This window comes from Sorex araneus, chromosome 1 (genome assembly GCF_027595985.1).
Source record: "Sorex araneus isolate mSorAra2 chromosome 1, mSorAra2.pri, whole genome shotgun sequence".
In the NCBI taxonomy this organism is placed as follows: Eukaryota; Metazoa; Chordata; class Mammalia; order Eulipotyphla; family Soricidae; genus Sorex; species Sorex araneus.
In genome coordinates, this window is record NC_073302.1 from 281,620,086 (window position 1) to 281,627,495 (window position 7,410).

The following is a 7,410-nucleotide window of genomic DNA, read 5'->3' on the forward strand; positions in this document are numbered from 1 at the left end:
GAGGTATGTTCTGGGGCCCAGTACATGGTCTATTTTTGAAAATGTTCCATGTGCACTGGAAAAGAATGTGTATTCTTTCGTTTTGGGGTGTAAGGCCCTGTATAGGTCTATTAGGCCTCTCTCTTCAATTTCTTCATTCAGGGTCAGTGTTTCCTTGTTGAGTCCAAAACTCTTTTTTTATCATAAACTTGAAACTGCATTAAAAATGATAACATTCACCCACAATATTTTGTTACGAATAGTGTATTTTGCTGTTTTTCAAATTAATTCAAATTTGTACTATTTAAGGGTGCAAAAATAATCTGAACTTGTTTTAAAGGGGTGGGGTTGGGATTGGGACTAACCAAAGAGGACTCAAAGCTTACTCTTGGTTTTATGCTCAGTTGTTCCTCCTGAAGGTGCTCAGTGGACAATATGCAGTGCTGGAAATAGAACTGACATCAGCCACACACAAGGCAAGCTCCTTATCCCCTGTACTATCTTTCCTGCCCTACACAACCTTTGTTCCTTTTGCTGTGATCTTTGAGAATTTTATTTCTTCTTGTTTTGTTTTGCTTTCTTGTATAATATCAGATTCAATAATTTCAACTTGCTTTTCACCCTTGTGTCTAACAATACTATCATTTATTTTATTATTAACCATCTTCTCTGATGTATTATATTTTGCAAAGTTTGTATCAAATACTGACTTAAAATATTTTGCACAGTATATTTCTGGTTAAAACTTCTAGTAGTTTATGAGAGAAAATTGTGTACATTTGTAAAAAACTAAAGCATGCTGAGGGGCGTGTGCACTCGAGGGCTCTCTGGGTGGCTCTGTATCACCGTCAGCGTTCGGTGCTCTGGAACCGCTGTGTGTGGCTGTCAGCTCAGGTTCAGACAAAAGAAGGAAAAAGACCAAACTGGTTGCTCAATCAGTTTATTTCATTCTTTCTCTCTGCTTCTCTCCTGGCTCTCGATCTCTCTCAGGATTCTTGGATCTGGCCCCTCAACCCACTCTTACCACCAAGTTAAATCCCCCCAGCATGAGGGGGTTGGGGCGTACACATAGGTGTGGTCACCATCAATAAGGGTGAGGTTCCTTTCCCTCAGGGGATGCTTCTCCTAGGACTGATTCTCTTTCATCAGGAGGATCCACCCAAGGGCGCCGTCCCATGAGTGTGTTTCTCCTCTCCTCATCCATCAAACACATAAGCATTCATAATATTGATCATTTTGTATGGGCACAATAAGAGATGCATTAAAGCTTATAGAATTGCTCTCCTGGGGCCATCTGGATCTCAGACTACAGTGCTCAGGCCAGATCAGTCTTTCCTATCCCTAGCAGGGTCCTAGTCTTGTCATTACTTTTGGATCATGACAGCATTTGTCTATGATCAAGCTCTTAACTTATAGTTAAGAATTAGGCACTTTGGCTAGGCCCATCTCGATGCCAGGGTAGCATATAACTCACCACTTTCCCTGGATCCGTCCCGTCCCTCATCGGGACCGTGCTTTTGGGGTGTTAGGAACTGATTTTAGTCAAGTCAGTTGAGGCTTAAGTCAAGAAAGCAGATGCCCCGGGAGGGAATAATATTCGAAGCCAATTAAGTTCCAAGTTACAAAAGCATAATATTGTCTTCTTGTGTCTATACAAAAAGGACATTGCTTTAAAGTAAATTATTCAAAAGGCATAAAGAGAGGAGAAAGGCAATATTGTAATATTCAGTGTCCTAGGAAGGTCTGACCTTACAAATTAGCAGAGTCAGATTAAGGGAATAAACTGATTAACTCTTTTCGGGGAAGAGAGCATAGAGAAGTGATTACAGCTAAACAAAAGGATGGGAGAGATTCAGGAACACCTTGATGGGTGAGACTGGGATAAGCTTAAACTCCGGGAAAAACCAGGACAAGATCCTTGTGGTAAGGGGAGAGAGGACAAAGTAATGTCATCCTACATACATTGACACTGCAAAAATTAACCACAGAGGGAAAAACAATATACAAAAGGGTGATATTTATATTATGCACAAGTCAAGATTACTGGAGAGTTTCAGAAATCAGTGGAAAGTTTGAAAGCCCATTTTCTGTAAGAAGTATCTGTAAGTTATCTCTAATTATCTCAGGTATCTCTAATTATAGAGAGATAATTATTTCTAATTATTCCTTAGAATTTCTTTCTAAGTCTGGGTAATATTTGCAAGAAAAAGAATACCAGTAGGCAACAGTATTATGGACAATTGGCTATTTTATTTCCTGTACAGAGAAAATAAGTACAAAGAAATTTGTATGTAGAGTGTGTGTATATGGTGAGTGAAATTCTCTCACATCCAAATATATGTAAAACTATTTCAATATTTTAATAAATTAAAATGTATTTCCTGAATGAATAAAGTAAATAACTGATCCAAAATACATTTTCTTTCTCCCTAGAATTCTCATTAATACATCAAACTATAATGTGATCAAAACACTCTAACATAAAGATCACTTCAAATTATGATGACAAAGCTAGAGAGATGGTCTGGAATTTAGGGAATATGTTTTTTATGTGTCGTGCTTTGGTTAAGCTCCCTGTACAGAATGTGATGGGTGAGACCCCCAGATTCAGAACTGAGAATGGGTGCCAGAGCACCATTGGATGAGCCTTCGCACATTTCATCTTAATGATGGAATTTGTAATGGAAACATCATGACTTTATGTTTAACTTATTAAGGATTTTCAACCGTATATGCCTTGTTTGTCTAAATGGTTTATGAAGAAATCTCAGAACTCTGACTCTATATAGGACATAGACTTAGAAAATGGCAGTGGTGATATGACTACAAGTATATGTATATAAGTCTATCAAAGAATATAATATATGCCTAAATGACTCCATTTGTGCAGATCATACCCTCAATAATATCTTAGGAATTTGAATGTTAAATTTGAATAATACTAAAGGGAAAAATATGAAAACTATAAATTGCTCTCAAATATTTCCACATTTGTTATCTTGTGAATGGCTATTTTATGAGTCGTTTTTAACTTTTTATACAACTTTATTAACAATATAGAGACCTTTATCTTTTCTTGGTTAGTATATCAAGTAATTTTTTCTTTTTGCTCCTGACAATTATCCAAGGATACTAATAATCCATGTTTAGTTAGGTTTACTATTCAGCATGGAAAACTTATGATTATTGATAGGTTTATGAACTTGTTTTTTTAAAAGTGGTGCATAATGATTAGTTAAAATTACTATGAAACTCTTATTTTTATCTCAAAAAGTACATGAACACATAAAAGCTTATATAAACATGTTTAGAACAGGATTATTTATAATATACTTGCATTAGGAATAGTCCAGTTATCCAACCACAGAGTTTGTAGGCAAACTCTAACCCACAATTGGTTTTGTAATATTTGTAAAGGAATTATAAATGTTAAAAGTCTCTAACATATTAAATCCGGTATCTCTAAAATAGTTCTGAAATAAATTGTGGCGGTTTACAGTGTACAGCTTGGTTTGTTTACAGGAATTTGCGGTAAAGGTCAAGCATTTTTAAAGGAATGGCCACAACAAAAAATAACACAAAGGACTAATTGTAGTACCTGGTTGTTCTTTATTTTTATTTTTTATTTTATATTTATTGTTTTTATCATTAGAGTTTAGTTAGCATGTTGAAGCACTATTCACATGCATGCTCTCAGTGTACACAATCATCACAACTCACCATCACTAACGTGAACAAAAACTTCCACCAATGATTCCAAAGCATTTCTAGTGCTTCACCATTCTTATTCATCCCTCCATGACAGATTTGGGATCACCTGTTTTATAATGCAAGAACAAGGTTGTGTCACTGTCCAGTGCTGTCAATTTTCAAGTTTTATTTATCTGTATCACTGTATCACTGCCATGCCGTTGATCATCAATTTGCTCAAGCTGGTGCCAGTAATATCTCCATTCGTCCTAGCCCTGAGGTTTTAGCAGCCTCTCTTTACTCGTTCTTCCTAGCGGTGCTGCATTGGAGGCTCTTTCAGGGTAAGTGGAATGAGACCCATCATTTTTATTGTATTTGGCATATCAAATATGCCATGCAGATCTTGCCAGGCTCTGCCGTGTGGGCAGGATGCTCTCGGTACCTTGCTAGGTACTCTGAGAGGGAGAACTAGGCTATAAGAGGTCACACCGCAAATGTTGCCTCTTGCTTCTGGAAGTGTTGTTTTATTGTCTCTGGATCTTGGCCATTGATTGGATTACATGGCACCGGGGGTAGTTTGTGGGTTTGGTTGCCAAGTTACTGAAAGATGGGGGATCTGAGTGGAGAAGGCCCAGTCCCTATCTGAGCAGGCTTGGAGATCTCAGCCTCAGGTCCCACACACCTGGGTTCCTTTGCTGGTTCCTTCATGCATGAGGCTTGTTGAGCATGGCTGTGGCTGGGTTCAGAGGTCTTCAGCTGCCAGGGCTCTGCTTGGGGTGGGGAGGGATACTCAACCCGCCCCGTTCCGAGGGAGCCCAGTGGAGACAGCCAGGTGCGGGGGCAAGAGACTCTGCTGTTTTATTTATCTACATAGCACAAATGAGTGAGGTGGCAGCATGGGTACATAAACTTTCTCATCTAGTAAATTATATAGAAGAAAGTACACATACATACATACATACATACAAATGAAGACAGGTAAATAGGCAATCAGAATGACCTCATTCAATTTTAGAAGCTGGGGAGAAAGCATGTAGAGGACCTTGATTTGATCCCTTGAAATGCATCTGTTTCCTGCAGCACTGTCAAGAGGGACGCCTGACCACAGATTCAGCAGTAAACCTTGAGCACCACCAGGCGTGACCTCAACTGACTCCTGCTATATTAAAAGCCAAATATAACAAGGTCAGTTGTTCTAATCATTAATATTCTCATTGAGATATTAATTTATGTTTAAACTATCTCCAATGCAGGAAGTTGAAAATTGTAAATGTGATCTAGTCTTTCTTTTTTTTTTGGCAGGGGGTGGTCACACATAGTGATGCTCAGGAGTTGCTCCTGGGTCTGTGTTCAGAAATTTCTCCTGGCAAGTTCAGGAGACAATATGGGTGCCAGGAATTGAACCTGGCTTGGTCACATGCAAGGCAATTACCCTACGCTCTGTATCTCTCCAGCCCCTGTCAATGTGAAGTTAATGATAGCTATTTAGACTTAAAAACTGATTTGCACAATTGAAAGTGTTTTGAGATTGTGTATTTTGCAGCATTGATATAAAAAGTACTATCCATTACTACCACCTAAGATCTTCCACCAGCATCTTTATGTCATATCTCTATCATTTACAAACTATAAAACTGGATATAGGAGCAGTCACATAAAGTTATGCATACTTCTTATTGATATGGCAGCAACAAAGACACATATATGTACATGGTCATTCATACTATGTATTTATGTATATATGTGTGCATACATACAGATTTTGGACTGGATACAAATATAAAAAGATAATTATAGAATTTGATACATTTAGATATATAATCCATGCTACTAAACTTCTGAAAAGATCACTCCTACGATATTTCAATAATGCTATTTTTCAATTCAACCATGAAAACTTTGTTTAGACATATTTACTATCCATAAGCACTTCCTAAAGTATAGAATAAGTTAAACACAATTAAAGAAAATGTGTATGAGGGAAGACGATATTTCTCCACAATATAGTTCACTTCTCTGAAATAGCCTAAAATCATACAAAATATAGAGGGAGTATGTCATCACTCTAAAAAATTAGAAAAGCAGCAGAAAAAAATGCAGCAGAAATTATTATTTTAGATAATTAGAATTCCTAAAAATAAGTGTAAATATCTTGTATTGGGTTTTCTAATATAGAAGTTTGTTTATGACAGGTTAAGACTATATAACAAAGTACTTATGGACACTGTATATTGTACTTTAGTAACTCTGGAAAATATAAAAACAATTTAGAGTACCAGAAAGATGGAAAATATCCCTTATACACAATCCCTCAGTTGATAAATAGTTCCTTTATCTTTCATAAAATTATTTAAACCAAGTTCATTAACTGATATTAAATTTGCGGAGGCGTCAGAACTATGATTAGCCAAATTACATAAAATATTTTGCCAGAGAAAGAGTGAAATGATCACAGTAGTATTTTCTTAATTACTAGCAGCCTACTTTCTGTATTTGCTGAGATTTGTGATGAAGTAAAAATATGTTTAGTGTATGGTATACACCAAATGTTTGTGTTAAAATAAGATTTAAGATGAAATTATGGCATCTCAAGCAGAAATTCTGCACTCCATTGTCAAAAAAAAAAATAGCCAGGGGTTGGAGAGATAGCATAGTGGGTAGTGCATGTGTGTAGCGTTGCACGTGGCTGACACAGGTTCAATTCCTTCAATTCCTGCATCCCATATGATCCCCTGAGTACCGCCAGGAGGAATTCTTGAGTGCACAGCCAGGAATAACCTGAGTACCGCTGGGTATGATCTAAAAGCCTTCCCTTACTGCCATCCCCTTCCCCCGAAAACAATAAAAATATGTCAAGCACAGAAAGAGATTTTACTCTTATATTTGCTATTAAAAACTTCATGGTATAGAATGTATCATGACTTTAAATAAAACTATCTTTTTCAAAAGGAGTTCAAATTACTGCCCCCAGAAATATCTTACTTACAATGTCATGCGGCATAGTTGAAGATTTACTGAAACAATCTACATTCCTAAAGAATAAGGAATAGTTAGGATTTCTATCATCAATTCCCATTCCACTCTGGATAACTACCTTATGCCTTTTTCCTTGGAGAATTTGGAAATACCCACTTTGTGGAATTCCAATGTTTAATGGTTACTTGAAGTTACTATTAGAAGAGAACATTTAGTAGTTCAGGAGAAGGAAAGGAAGGAAAGAGAAAAGAAGAATGAGGTGAAAATGGTATTCTTCCTGCCACTTAGTAATATATTCTCATTTGCTACTTTAAAAAGCAATTGCATATAGTTCACATACCAGATTTTTGTCACAGCTACATGTTATTATTTATATTTATTTCTCACAAAAATGACATCTTATTGTTGGTTTAGATTTCTGTCTCTGTTTCATGACTGGATTGAAATCGATCATACTGATCTGCTAATATTGAGTTAGTAAATAGACAAAAATTTTAACGTTCTGATGTACTGACTTTATATATTATGTATGGAGCTTATTTCTTGCCTTTCTGAATGCTCACTTCTTGATTCAGCAATTACTCGTTTTTTTAAATGGGAGGATAGGTTTAAACTATATCACCCTTTATTTTTCTGACTTTTATAGTTCAGCTGTACTTCAGAGGAATGCAGACATTGATTAAGCATGTATGGAAGTCAAATATGGTCATGGAATGAATTGGCTATAGAATTGTGTCAGGAAATGTATTTCACCATTAAAAACCA